Source organism: Triturus cristatus, chromosome 3_2 (assembly GCF_964204655.1).
Source record: "Triturus cristatus chromosome 3_2, aTriCri1.1, whole genome shotgun sequence".
Classification (NCBI taxonomy): Eukaryota; Metazoa; Chordata; class Amphibia; order Caudata; family Salamandridae; genus Triturus; species Triturus cristatus.
In genome coordinates, this window is record NC_140584.1 from 880,416,381 (window position 1) to 880,429,813 (window position 13,433).

The following is a 13,433-nucleotide window of genomic DNA, read 5'->3' on the forward strand; positions in this document are numbered from 1 at the left end:
TCCGGTGGCAGGATCATACCAAAAAATATCAATATCAGCTAAGGTCATGACACAGGAATCAATGGCTAACTGTACATGTTCATAACATCCTCTAGGGTTCTTCCATATGTGTGGTAAAGAGACTTTTAAAGTGAGTACATCCGTCCTTTTCAGGGCGTATATATCCAATTGTACAAAAAATGGCCTCCAGCATCGGGACTATTAGGGTCATCATTATCTGCATTCCCTCTTCCAGGAATGAACTGAGGCGCGGCTTCCCTCATAGGTCTTATTCGAGGAGAGGAAGAAAGTTTATTACGATATCCAATTATCGTTGCTATGGCAGTGTCAATTCTACTTACAGGGAAGGCTCCTATCTGACACTGTCGATTAATAGCTCTAACATCATCAGGACTATTCTGTCCTGTAGTCATCTCCCATTGGACCATAAGTTGATGAGAAATCTTATTTATGAGACAAAGAAGCTTGCCCTCAGAAAAATCCTGTATCTGATCTATCATTTCTCCTACCTCCATTTCTAGATCACTCAACCAATTTAATACCATCAATCTTATTGCATCCTGTCGTGATTGAGATACAGTAGAATGCAGAATTCGAGGGGTCAAGACAGATACAGCAAGTACGGGATCATCAGTCATTTCAGTTGCAGTGGCCTGTGATGGAGGTGCAGTGGACTGGGATGGGGGGTAAGGGATGTACCGGTACTGGCTGGAAAATAGGGAGCTGGACAACCACGGGCAAAAGAGGTGGAGCCGGAGGTACAGGGGGAATGACATATGGTGGTCCAGGGGGAAGGGGTGTTAAAGGTACATATGGGGGTGGGGGTCGTTCAATCAATAATCCATCAATAACTGAATCCACATCTTCTTGGTGGATTTGTGCTTCTACTGTCGGTCTGACTATATATTCCTTAGATATTAGCAATCTATGCTCTCGATCTAAACATTTATTTTCCTCATGAACGTCCTTATTGTTCAATTCCTTATACTTCTGATACTCTGTCTTCCTTTCCTGTTTCCTTTGTACCTTCTCTTCCTTGAGCTGCAGCTCCTTTACTTCCTTCCTCCACATATGCAAACTGTCAAACATAGCTGGCCTAACTTTCTTTAAAAACAATCGTTTCTCTAAATACTCGAATTTGTGAGGGTCCATTGTTCCCTCTAATGGCCATTGTAACTGGGGATCCCCTTTTGTATATTTGTTCCACAATGCATTATACTTGATGGAACAAATACCATATTTGCTGTACATCTCAAAATTCGGCGTACCTTCTGGTGGCGCCGGCTGACTTGCTTCCAAAATGCTCTGCTTATCGCAGCAGCAGCAACAAAACTTCCAAAGCGTACTAAATACAGGCATGTTATATTAGATATAAAAAACTTATAAACAGAGAGAAATAAAAATTATTCTCACATTACCTGTAAGGAAAAATGTTAGTCAAACAAATAGCAAGTTCCAAAACAGATTCCAAATTCCAAGCATATTCCGAAAGGATACCAAACAAATGCCAAGCAAATTCCAACTAAATACCAAACATATTCTAACCAAATGAACCGGTTCAATACAGATCTACCTTATGTGTAGTCTTCAACTCCCACCTGTCGATCTTCTCTGAGCCCAAAAAAAATGACCATCCGAGGGCCCCAGTCAAGGCCAGCAGCCGCCAGGAAGATCAGAGTCGGAGAGCTGAAAAATCACCTTGGACCACGAGAAACACTAGTCTCTTCAGGTGGGGCGCCCCTCAGCGAAGTTCATCTTACCGACACGATCTCATTCCCCAGTCCGACTGCAAGCCCTTGATGGGGCCCCGAGTTGGGCACCAATTTGTGGAAGCGATTATTGATAACCCACTGGTGCAGGGTCACCTCTTCGTCCACGGGTTCTTAACAAGTAAGGAGGAATCGACACTGGAGCGAAGTACAAACCATAGGTCATTTATTAGCATTCATGAATGGGGCCTCGTCTGACAAGCACCATAGAGATACTCAAGGAGGAAGCCCACCGAACGATGGTTACATGGGGTTTTATAGCAAGAGATCACAAACCAGGGATGCCCAGAGGTAAATAGAGCTTTGGGAAAAACACACAAATGAGGTACTGGTAAAAATCAACAGCCTTGGTGCCTTGTGCAATTGTCGCGTCCTGAAGCTGCACAACAAGATATGCTATCTGGGTAACCTTTACTTGAGGCTTTTCCATTGTCTGAAAAACCCTAAGCAGACGCCAGCTGTTCTTTTGCGCTGACTCTGCATGTATACACAGCCTACAGTGCCCCAATCTAGATTCTTTACTCATGTTTATACAGATGCAGTGTCAAGGAGAGAGCCGGGCTGGAAGTAGGGCAGGGGTGAAAAATGGATGATGCATAGCTTAATCAAAAAATGAGAGAATCAGATTTGACATTTTAATGTATTCACCTTTAAATAGCACTAAAACATCCACAGGATAGCAGGTCTGACCGCCGTAGTGCTCTTGTAAATCTTCTTAACTTTACATAGCATGTCCACACAGGTTCAAGTACAACTTTATAAGCATTGATTATTAATTTATAGTTTAATTATTTAAACAGGGAAAAGAGTGGTTTCGAAAAACAAAAAAGTCCCTTTTCTGTTTTCATGAAAAAAAAAAGAACGTAGATGAAATAACGTAAAAACGTCATATGGATAAATCAGGTGATAAGGAGAAGAAGCATGAAATCCCGGTGTACAGGTAAGACGGATACAAATTATAATTTAAATGTCATTGGATGTATAGCTAAATAGGAGATTGGAGGAAGGATAGTTGGATTAGTGTAGAGTAAAAAGGTAACGTATTAAGTTACTCGCCCACCCAAAACCCCTAATTCCCATAGATCCCGTCCCAGGGGTTTTAGTTACTTTTTCAATTATTATATAGACTTTCGCAGCTAAAATAGCATTGTAATGGTATGCGTTGTTTTTGTATACGTTGTAAAACCATTATTAATGCATTTCTATTAATTTGCGAAATAATGGTATGCGAAATAAAAGCTTGCATTGTAATAGTATTTGCTAAGTAAAAACTTCGTTGTAAAAGCATGCGAAGTATTGCTTAGCGTTGTAACGACATATATTCGCAGCCACGCTGGTGTACATCATGGCTAAAACATATTGCCAATAGGTCTTGCATAGGCGTGACCAATTGGCTTTGCCAATGCTTGTTGCTTCAGTAACTGACACCAACAGGAGCAAGCTCCCTGACTGTTCCACTCCTGACCGCATCCATGTAAAGATTCAAGACCACAAATCTTTCAAAAATAAGGTTGCTTCAGCCCTCTTTCCTGGTCTACGCACCTGAATCCCTTCTCCTACCCATTCAAACTTCAGCGGATGCTCCTGATGAGCACTGGAAACCTCTGTATGCTAACAGCTCCTGAGATTAACAACCCCAACCTAGTCTTCCAGCAGCACAAGTTAATGTCACCTTGAATCTGCATAATGCCCAAAGGAGCCTTTGATTTGCCAGTTGGTGAATACAGCAATTATCTCTACCCAGCAAGGCATGCTACATAAGTGTATGAAATAATTCAGCGAGCGTAAATTTGACCTTAAATCTGAATTCTAAACCTGGGAAATTTTGTAGACGGCAGCAACTCTGGTCCTTGTACCATGTATTACAAAAGTAAAAATTTTAAGTTTAAATATAAAGTGTACAATGTAAAAACATCACATATCATGCACTTTACCCTAAAGGATCCTTCCTGTACCCAAATTAATTCTAGAACCTTAGTGTCACTATGCATCAAAATGTATGCAAATTTAGACTGTATGTGTATACCTCAGGGCTATCTTTGTGCAGATGATGGGCTTAGTCAACATTCTTCTTTGCTAAGATTCAACATGTAGCTCCTCATCACAGCTGGCTATGGGCATCTAACCAGATATTAAAAAGTGAACACTGGAGGTTTCAGCTCATGACCAGTTTGAAAGTAGCATTCCTCTTTACAACTGGTAAAGGATGTTCAGCCTTATGCAGTTCATTATTCATTCCGAATTTGGCAATTAAGTGATTGCCATTCAACAACATGTTAAGAGGATTGCAACTGCCAGTGCTAGGGGTCTCTTCCTGAGTAGCACCTGTAATGTACAGGAAATGATGGAAAATATAATCAGTGACACAGGAGCGCAGTGTCAAAGCAGGCAGGTTGAAGAAAGAGGCAACAAGGAGGTGCAATAAACAAAGGCAGTCATGTGTACATCTGAGCTCCATTGCCAGGCATGGCCACATTATGCATGCAATCATGTCTCAGGAAGAAGTTAGATTTGAAGGACAGAGGATTCTCATATTCCACAACCTAAGCCGCAAAATGCTGTTGACAAGGAATCAAGATCTACTGTAGGCCAAAAAATAAAATTTTTAGGAGTCATATTGATCCAGTCAGAGAGAGAGGGAGGGAAACCCATCAAGTTACCGGTTCTGCCATTTTACATAATGTCTGATCATAGTTCCCTTGCAGGGCATTATTCATTGCATGATTTATCCAAAAGGATATCTGAAAGGCCCACTAAAATGTTCTAGCGGGAAGTCTATGGTGAAACAGGTTGCACTGTCTGTAAGAGTGAAAATTTGCAACCTGTTACAATTGATTGAGATACCAGATAATGCTCCAAAATGGAGGTATTTCCTGACCATCTTACTAAGACATGAGAGGGATCTGTAGGGTTTTGAAGATACTGTGTCATATTGTTGTCGTATGACATTAGAAAGTGCCGATTAGTGCAACAGAGGACATGATCCAAGTAATGCTGGTGAATCTTTGCCGCCAGTGTTTCAAGAGCAAGTGCATATAGGATCGGTGGTAGAGGGCAACCCTTCCATGTTCCCCTAGATATGGGGAAAAGGGGGAAAACAACTATTTATGCAGAGTCTAGCAGTGGAGAGGAAAAGATAAGTTTAATCCAGTTCATGAACAGGTTGTGCATGCTCATTCTGGATAGTATTGTGAAAAGATATTCCCACTCTAGTAGAGTCAAAATCTTTTGATGCATTAAGGAATACAGCTACTGTATTCGGATCTGGATCAAAATCCTGGATAAGGTCAAAAAAGGATTTGCAGATTACGTGCCGTTGAACGGCTTGGGACAAACCCCAACTGGTTTGGTCTCACCAGGACAGGTAACAGCAAATTTAGGTGGTAAACAATTAATTTAGTTACGTTTTCTGCATCAAAATTTAAAGAGATAGTTGGTAAAAGGATTCACAGTGAAGAGCTACTTTCCCTGGCTTTAATAAGGTGATAATAATAGCCTCATGAAGAGTTGAGGGCAGCAAGCCCCACTCTCGAGATTCCTCAAATAATTCCTGGAGGTGGGGGGCCAGTATGTCTGCTTAATGTTTAAAGAATTTTGTGGGCAGGCCATAAGAGCCTGATGTCTTACAGGTGGGAAATCTGCTAATTACTTCTTTAACTTCATTGATGGTGAAGGGCTGAGTCAGAAATTAGTACTGAGCATCACTTAACCAACCAATGACTGTATCTGGTAAGTAACCCATTATACATGTACCGGGCTGTGTCTTTGTGGGCCCTTACCCTCACCATACACTATAGCTTGTGCATATTTCCCTGAAAACCTGCACTTCCTTTCTGCCATCTCAGTATACTCTGGGATCTCATCTCTAATTTATGTAAATATAATCTCCTGATTAGTGAAGTGCAGAGATGCCTCTAGTGACTTAGTTTCAAGCTTGAAGTGATCCAGGTGTGTGCAAAGAGACCTCAAAATCCTATTATGTTTATTAATGCATACGTCCGGTATCGTGGCTTTGAATGCCTCAACACTATTCCTATGCTGCTGATTGACTTGAGATTGAAAGTAAAACAGTTTTATGCAGAAACAGTGCCTAGAAGTGCATCAGTATTCAGCTCCCAGCAGTGCTGCCCAACCCAGGTGGTGCAACACTCAACAATACCAGAGCATGCTCAGAGAAGGTGCAGGCCAGATGCCTCAGATCCATGCCAATTATCAAGCTGTACCAGGAGCCATAAACGACCGAATGAAACGTACCCTCTTTCTCTGAAGGGGTTGTCTCTTCCTCCATACATCCAGGAGTCTATGGTAATTAATTATTTAATTTGTATATCTTGATACCAGAAAAGTACCACTCAGCATGCTTTGGTATCTTGTATCATGCATTGAAAATCCTTCCACCTCCCCACCCTCAACAGTATCGAAGAAGGTTAGTGGAGAGGAAATTTCCCACATGGTGTCAGAGAAGTACAGGTTATCTATTTTGAGACCATAAGAATTAACTATTTTAAGCCTCGCTCCCTCTAATCTGCCACTGCATTCCTGATTGTCTGTGCAGGACCCCATTATGGTAAAACTGCTGTTTCTCCTAGGGTCGCCTAGACCCCCAGCATTCTAGGTCAGACTGGTGACAATTTTACCCGTTGAGGAGTCTTCTTGGTGCCTCTTAGGCTCTGTAATATTTGCGTTTCACCTAATGCCTTGGCTGTTCCACTGGGCCATGGATTGCATTTCTGTATTTTGATATGTCTTCATCAGTGGGGTGTGTCATGTGATGCTGCTATGTCTAGAAGTTCACTTACCACTTTCCTAACCCTCGCGCATTGATGGCCTAATCGCATCATGACAATACTAATAACCAATATAACGTAACCCATATCCATCTTGCCTTACAAACGGGCAAGCAACAGCAAATTAAACAAATCTTTTGGGCCTCTACAGTGTGTATAATACCTTTGGGCCGCTAGAAGATCCAACGTGGATGCCCTTGAACAAATTTTGTGGGTGTCAGGGGAATCAGTATGCATCTAGAGCAATTAACCAACAAGCTTATAATAATACCTAAAGCCAATAACCTTGCGCCAGAGCTGACAGTGTAATGATACAGCCAAGTGCCGCCCTATGCCTATGAGCCTAAATGATACATGAACCACTTATACTGTCCGAGGACAAAGTGACCGCATTCATCAGACTCCATCTTGTTCAGCAATGAGTCCTCACAGTCGGAGACACTCTTCTCCTTCCATATCCGCCTAAGATTTTTCATGAAATCAGCTGTCTGCTGTGGCGTCTGAAAGACATGTTGCTTCCTATCAAAAGTAACTTTCAATTGAGCGGGATATAAATTTGCATGTTGTATATTGGCCTTAAGGAGCTCTTTGCTTAACCAGTGTGAATTTGCTCCTAGTTCCCTGAACGACGATGGTGAAATCCGGATGCAATGTGATGTCATACCCCTCAAAGGTCAGTTTTTGTTTTTCTCTGGTCAGATGCAGTGCTCTGTCTCTGTTATGGAAATTTCGCAGGCATGCAATAATGGGGCAAGTTGGAGCACCCTTGGGAGTTTGGCCTGCAAGGATCTATGTGCCCTCTCCACCACTGACAGGCGAGAGAAGGCGTCGTCCTCGAATATCTCAGTCAGAAGTCTCTCAACGTATTCAGCCATCCATCCTGTATTAGCAGTGTCTGGGATACCCTGGATTCACATATTCTTCCTTTGGGACCTAGCTTGCAGATCTTAATTCTTAGCAGCAATCACAGGAGGGGAGTAAGTGGGGAGCCTCACCCGCCAGGAATCCAGGCGTAGTAGCTATTTGTCCAAGGCAGGTCGTCAGGCACCCCCAGAAGGAGAGAAAATACTGGCCCTCACTTTTGTGTTCTTCATTTAATTTAAACAATATTTAGGAATGTGTTCTTCTAAATACATAATTGAAGAACAGTTTGGCAAAATTATCTTTGAATATCAAATCATCTTTATCCACTTTCCAACCCTGTTGGACACAAACACTTGCGCTTAAAGGCTTTTCCTAAATACTTAACTTGCTCATTCTGTAACACTGGAATTTGTAAAAATCATTGGGTTTTTTTGTGAACTGACACCAACGATTAGATCCTCCACTCTGAAATTTGTTCGGCACCACAGGAGACTATTAGAATTTAGATGCCTATAGATTGGTTACTGTCTTTGTTCTTCTCATGTATGTAAATGTACTGCCCAGTTTGGAAATCCTGCATTCAACGTAATATTCTGGAGAATATTGGCCCATATTCAAACTAGATATGAATGTGGCGTCTACGACTGGTCAGGCACAACGGGTATTTCTCTTTCTATGTGTATATCCAGCATTGTATCTCTGTCTCAGATCCTCTCCGCCCACCCATACCTGCAAGCACCCTGGAAGCTATTTATTATGAATTATGAATTCATTAATATTGTTTTGAGTAGAATGTACTGACAGATCTATCCAGTTAGCTCTATATAACAAACTGTTATTTTAGTGCTTCTGTTTTGTATTCACATATTTCTATTGTTTTTATTTAGATGGGATATGACGATGTTTGCTTAGAGGAGAAGGTCTTGAAATCACAAAAATGTTTATGAAACAAATAATACTCCATACAGCTGTTTTGCATTCAATTCAAATACCAGGGTTAAGAATTTCAATAAAGCCTGCAACTTTTTCTTATCTGTGGCAAATGTAGACCATAATAATTAGCCAATAAGCCATATACCTCGCTTCATTTGAGCAGTAATGGCAATTGGTCGTTGCAGATGAGTTGTAACCCCATCTTTGTTTACTCAGTCACGGAGTGAAATTTGACTGATCCATGTCAGTAGCTCCAGGTTAAAATCAGGAATGCACATCTAAAAAAATTCTTAGGACCCTTACTACCATACATTCTCAGTGCATTGTAGTGAGTCCTTTTCATAGATACTTAACAGAAGTATCATGAGTATTAAATCAATCAGTCAGAGATTTGTAGAGCTAGATAATCACTCCGGGGAGTATCCAGGTGCTTGCATGAGGTGGAGCTACTCGAACAGCCAAGTCTTGAGTCTCCTTCTTAAGTTGGTGATGGAGGTAGACATTCGGAGATGGATGGGTGGTCATTCCAGGCTTTGGCTGAAAGGTGGGAGAAGGAGAGTCCTCCGGTTCACTTACGAAGGATGTGGGGTACGGTGGCGAGGGCCAGAGCGGCAGACCGCAGGTGTCTGGTGGGATGGTGGAAGGTCAGGCGGTTGTTCAGGTATTCTGGTCCTGTGTTGTGGAGGGCTTTGTAAATACTGCATCCACTACCCACAGCGCAGCTCATTTGGGGGAGGGATGGTGAGATGAGACTGAGACGAGAGAAAACCTAATGAACCCTTGGATTCCGGTTCTGTTTTCCAAATGGCCTTGACGAGGAAAAACATCTGTATTTGTTCCTCGGAGACTAATCCATTAGCAATGCAGTCTGAGACTTTACTACTCTGTCATGGATTTCTGGTGTTTGTGTTGCTGGTGTCTGCAGTATTAGCTGTGCTTTTTCCAGCTATTAATTTGTTTAGGTCTGAGGCTGTTCATCTTCTCAGAGTGTATGTTTTGCAGTTGCAAATACTGATCTGTAATCTGTGGATCATCTAATTAGAATTCATTGGTTCTTTTCAGTATGCTTATTAGATATCTAGGTCACTAATTGCTTCAATCAATAGGCATGGATAGGAATTAAAACGGTTTTATTGGAGAAGACGATGTGATTTATAAATGGCCCTTGGGAGAATGTCTGTGCCGCTGTCTATGGTGGAGAGGTAGACTCTTGATTCAGTATCTGGAGGTTGTTTTACTGCCTCCATCTGCTGCAAAGCTTTTTGATTTGTTTGCTGCCTCGTATTTGGAGTGTTTGGTTCTTCCTTTGAGTTTAAGCCTATCTACTTCCTAACTTTTTAAAAATATTTTTTAATTTATTTGTTTTATTGATGCAAAATGACATACAGCCGTACGATCCGGAGCCACTTGACCCATTGCTCTTGCTACACATGTACATAAGTTCAGTACAACCTATAAGCACATCATGACAGTTACTATGAGACATAAAACAGTGTCCCCAAGAATGGTAATTAATCGTCGTCCTGTAAGGTGCCTACAGTTGGCGCAGTACATATCCCCCATCTGAATGTGTTCCATTTTCCTCATAACTGTTCTCATTTTTTGGGACACCTCCTATTTATATACACTGCTTTTTCTGCCACCATGGCCAGATCCATGTCTGCACTCCATTCTTGAACTGTGGGAGCGTTTCGCACCCCCCACAATCTAGCTATTTTTCGCTTCACTGCCATCATGCCCAGTGTCGCCCATATTTGTTCAGTGGTATTAAGGTCTGTAGCCTCCCAAATGCTCAATAAGCAGCGTTTAGGTTCCGGTGGTGCAGGGGCGACGCTGAGTTGTTATTAATGACATAACCTATGCCCAGTACGTCGCTATCGCGGGGCATTCCCACATTGTGTGAAAAAACGTCCCAAATGCTCCACACTGTCTGAGGCAATGTGGACTATCAGTCTTGCCTATCCTGCATAGTGTTGGTCTTGTATAGTATATCCTATGGAGTACTTTCAATTGCACTAGTCAGAGTTTCCATGGGTTGGCCACCTCCCTGGGGGATGCCAATGCCTCCTGCCAGTCTGTTTCCTCCAAATCCCCTACATCTGTTTGCCATTTTTCCCGGATAGGTTGTGTTGGATCAGCATGGTTGTTTATTATCTTTCAGTAAGTGAGGGACGTGGCTTTTTTGGCCATATGAGTAGCCTATCCTCCAGAGGGGAAGCTTCAGGAAGGTTGGTAACTGGGGGGCTAGTCACCTCCAGGGTGTGTTTAATTTGAAGATAGTGGAAGTGTTCTGTGGGTGCCATTGTGTACTGCTCTTGGAGGTGAGTGAACGAGAGTACCTTTTCCTTGCGCCAAAGATCGCCAATTGTGGATATTCCTATAGCATCCCAGTGGTTGAAACCTTTGGTGTTACACAGCGTAACTAATGCTCTCGTATTCCAGAGGGGTGTTGCCAGCGTGAGTACATTCCGCTACCCCATCTTCCTTTGCACTATATATCCAGAGTTGGATCGTGTGTTTGGTAGGGCCAGTTCATGGTTAGTGTTGTATAGTGCACGGTTAAGCTTTTCTGGGCCCAGGAGCAACCTGTCTAGGCGAAAGACCGGGTCTGCCTGTGGGGCATGAATCAATTGGTTTATGACTGCCAGCTGGGACGCCCAATATAGTACATTTGGACATTTGGGAGAGCAATGCCTCCGTCATACCATGTCTTGATTAATTTGGCCATCACTATCCTGGCTGTTTTCCATCCCATAGGATTTTGGTAACCTCTGTTTCGTAGGAACGAAAATAGGACGGGGGAGACTAGAAATGGGGTGTTATGTAACGCATAGAGGAACCGAGGAAGCCAGAGGAGAATTCTGAGTAAACTATCAATTTAAAGCCCCACCTGTCTAGGGCCTTACGGGTCGTCCCTACTGGGTTTCTTGAAGGAGAACTACTGATGGCGCCTTACGCTTAAGGTATTGTAATACCAGTACCCTCTTCACCTTGTCGCCAAGGCCATTGACATTCCAGGAGATCAAGGGAAGGTGTAGTGGGTGTTGAGATAGAGGAACTGGCATATTAGGGTGGGTGATCATACATGACACTGGAGTTTGTCGGGGAAGAGTACATGTGTTGACTACTAAGCAGCGGTCGGGTACAAATGTAATAAGGGTGCACCATAACCCTTAACTTTGAACAAAGAAACAGCAAACCTATACTTCCTAACTTTTAACACTCAATCAAAAGTCCGTGCAGTAAGCCTGTGTGCCCTATGCGTCACAAGTTGCATTCACATTAGACTTCAGCGTCTTCCTACACAACCAATCATGCACACCCGATAGATAGCTCAAGAAAGTACCACTGTGCCCTATTAACGGTTGAAGGCACTAAAGAAAAATGGATAACATAATCTGGAGAGGAACAAGAGGGATGTAAGTCAACAAGCAGGATGCAGAAAGTAAGGGTGGGCGTAGTTGGCGGCGTACCACTACATGGTTCCGTCTCACCAAAATTAATAAAACAGAAACTTCACATACCTTTGTTAATATAGTCATCTCACAAAATTAAAGAAAATACAGCAAGCCGTGAAAGAGGTGATTATTTTGGGGTCCTCCCTAACCTAGGGAGAGAACCAAGCAGATGCCTTGAACACCAAGAGCACATCATGCTGAACAATTTGGTGGTGGTCCAATCCTCCTAGGACCACCACAAGCACAGTTATGGGGACCACCACCAAATCATTCAGCATGATATGCTCTTTGTGTTCAAGGCATCTGCTTGGTCCTTCCCCTAGGCTAGGGGGGACCCGAAAATCATCACCTTTCTCAATGCCTAATATTTGTCAAAGTTCACTTTTGTGAATTGGTTATATGCTTTTTAGCATGTAAAGGTTACGTTGTCTTATCAAAGAGTTGTGGGTGCAGTAGCTAACTCCATGAAGCGCAACGAGTGGAGAGCGAAATCTACAGCCCCACTTCCCACTAGCTGCTTTGCATGTTGCAAGAGGATAGAGTTTAGCAAGAGGAGTGCAGGACGACAAGTAGAATGATGCTCACTAAGGGACATTTAATAAGCAACCAGAGTTTAATTTGACTAGGAAAATGAATGGCAGCAACGTGATTGTGGGTGAAGTGGAGTGGAGGTCAGCAATGAAGACCAAGAGAAATACTTGTTCACTATAACAGCAAGCCATTAGTGAAGAGCGATGGAGATTCTGCAGGTGTATATAGGGCAGGCTAAGGAAATCTAAGTCGGAAACCAGTGCGCTGCTCAAATGGAATGGAGGCCACTGGCCTGCACTCGTAATAGTGGTTAGCAAGCAGATTGGTGATCAGAAAGCAGATTTTCAGCCACCAAACAGATGGAGGTTATCCTCTCTGTTATGGAGGAACTTCACAGAGGCGCTGACTCCAACATCAGCCAAGCCTTGGTGCTCTTAGATCTGTCAGCGGCCTTTGACACGGTCGATCATACCATCTTAGTCGACCGTGTCAAAGAGGCAGGAATCAGCGGGACGGCCCTCAATTGGGTTCGTTCCTTTCTTGCTGATCGCCATCAATCGGTCCGTCTCTCTCAGTTTACGGCAACCCGGACGAGAGTTACCTGCGGTGTGCCGCAGGGTTCATCCCTGTCACCCCTTCTTTTTAACCTTTACCTCACCCCTTTGATCCGCTCCCTCCGCGGCAGGAATGTCACTGCATTTAATTATGCAGATGACATACAGCTCGTTTTCAATCTCGACTCCTCGGACAAAGCGGCTCAAGATTTCCAGTCCACCCTGTGCCATATTAGCAACTAGATGAGCATTCACCATCTTAAACTCAATCCCGACAAGACGGAGCTCGTTCTTGTCGGAGGCCCATCCAATCCTTGGAACTCTACCTTTTGGCCCCTCTCTCTCGGTCCTTCCCCCCACCCTGCTGGCAAAGTAAAAAGCCTTGGGGTTTACATCTCCCAAGACCTCTCAATGAAGCACCAGGTCAGTGCCACTGTGTCCTCCTGCTTCTTTCAACTCCGGAAGATCCGGAAAATAGCCCACTTTCTGACTACTGAAGCCCTCACCCTGGTCCTGCTGGCGTTAGTCATCTCTCGG

The 13,433-nt window shown here is 43.2% G+C and overlaps 1 protein-coding gene across 2 annotated transcripts in view; it reads left to right on the plus strand.

The window, feature by feature from the left end:
- SPECC1 (sperm antigen with calponin homology and coiled-coil domains 1) overlaps positions 1-13,433 on the plus strand; it is a 1,265,733-nt gene that overhangs the window by 600,187 nt on the left and 652,113 nt on the right. The gene's annotated exons all lie outside the window — the stretch shown is intronic.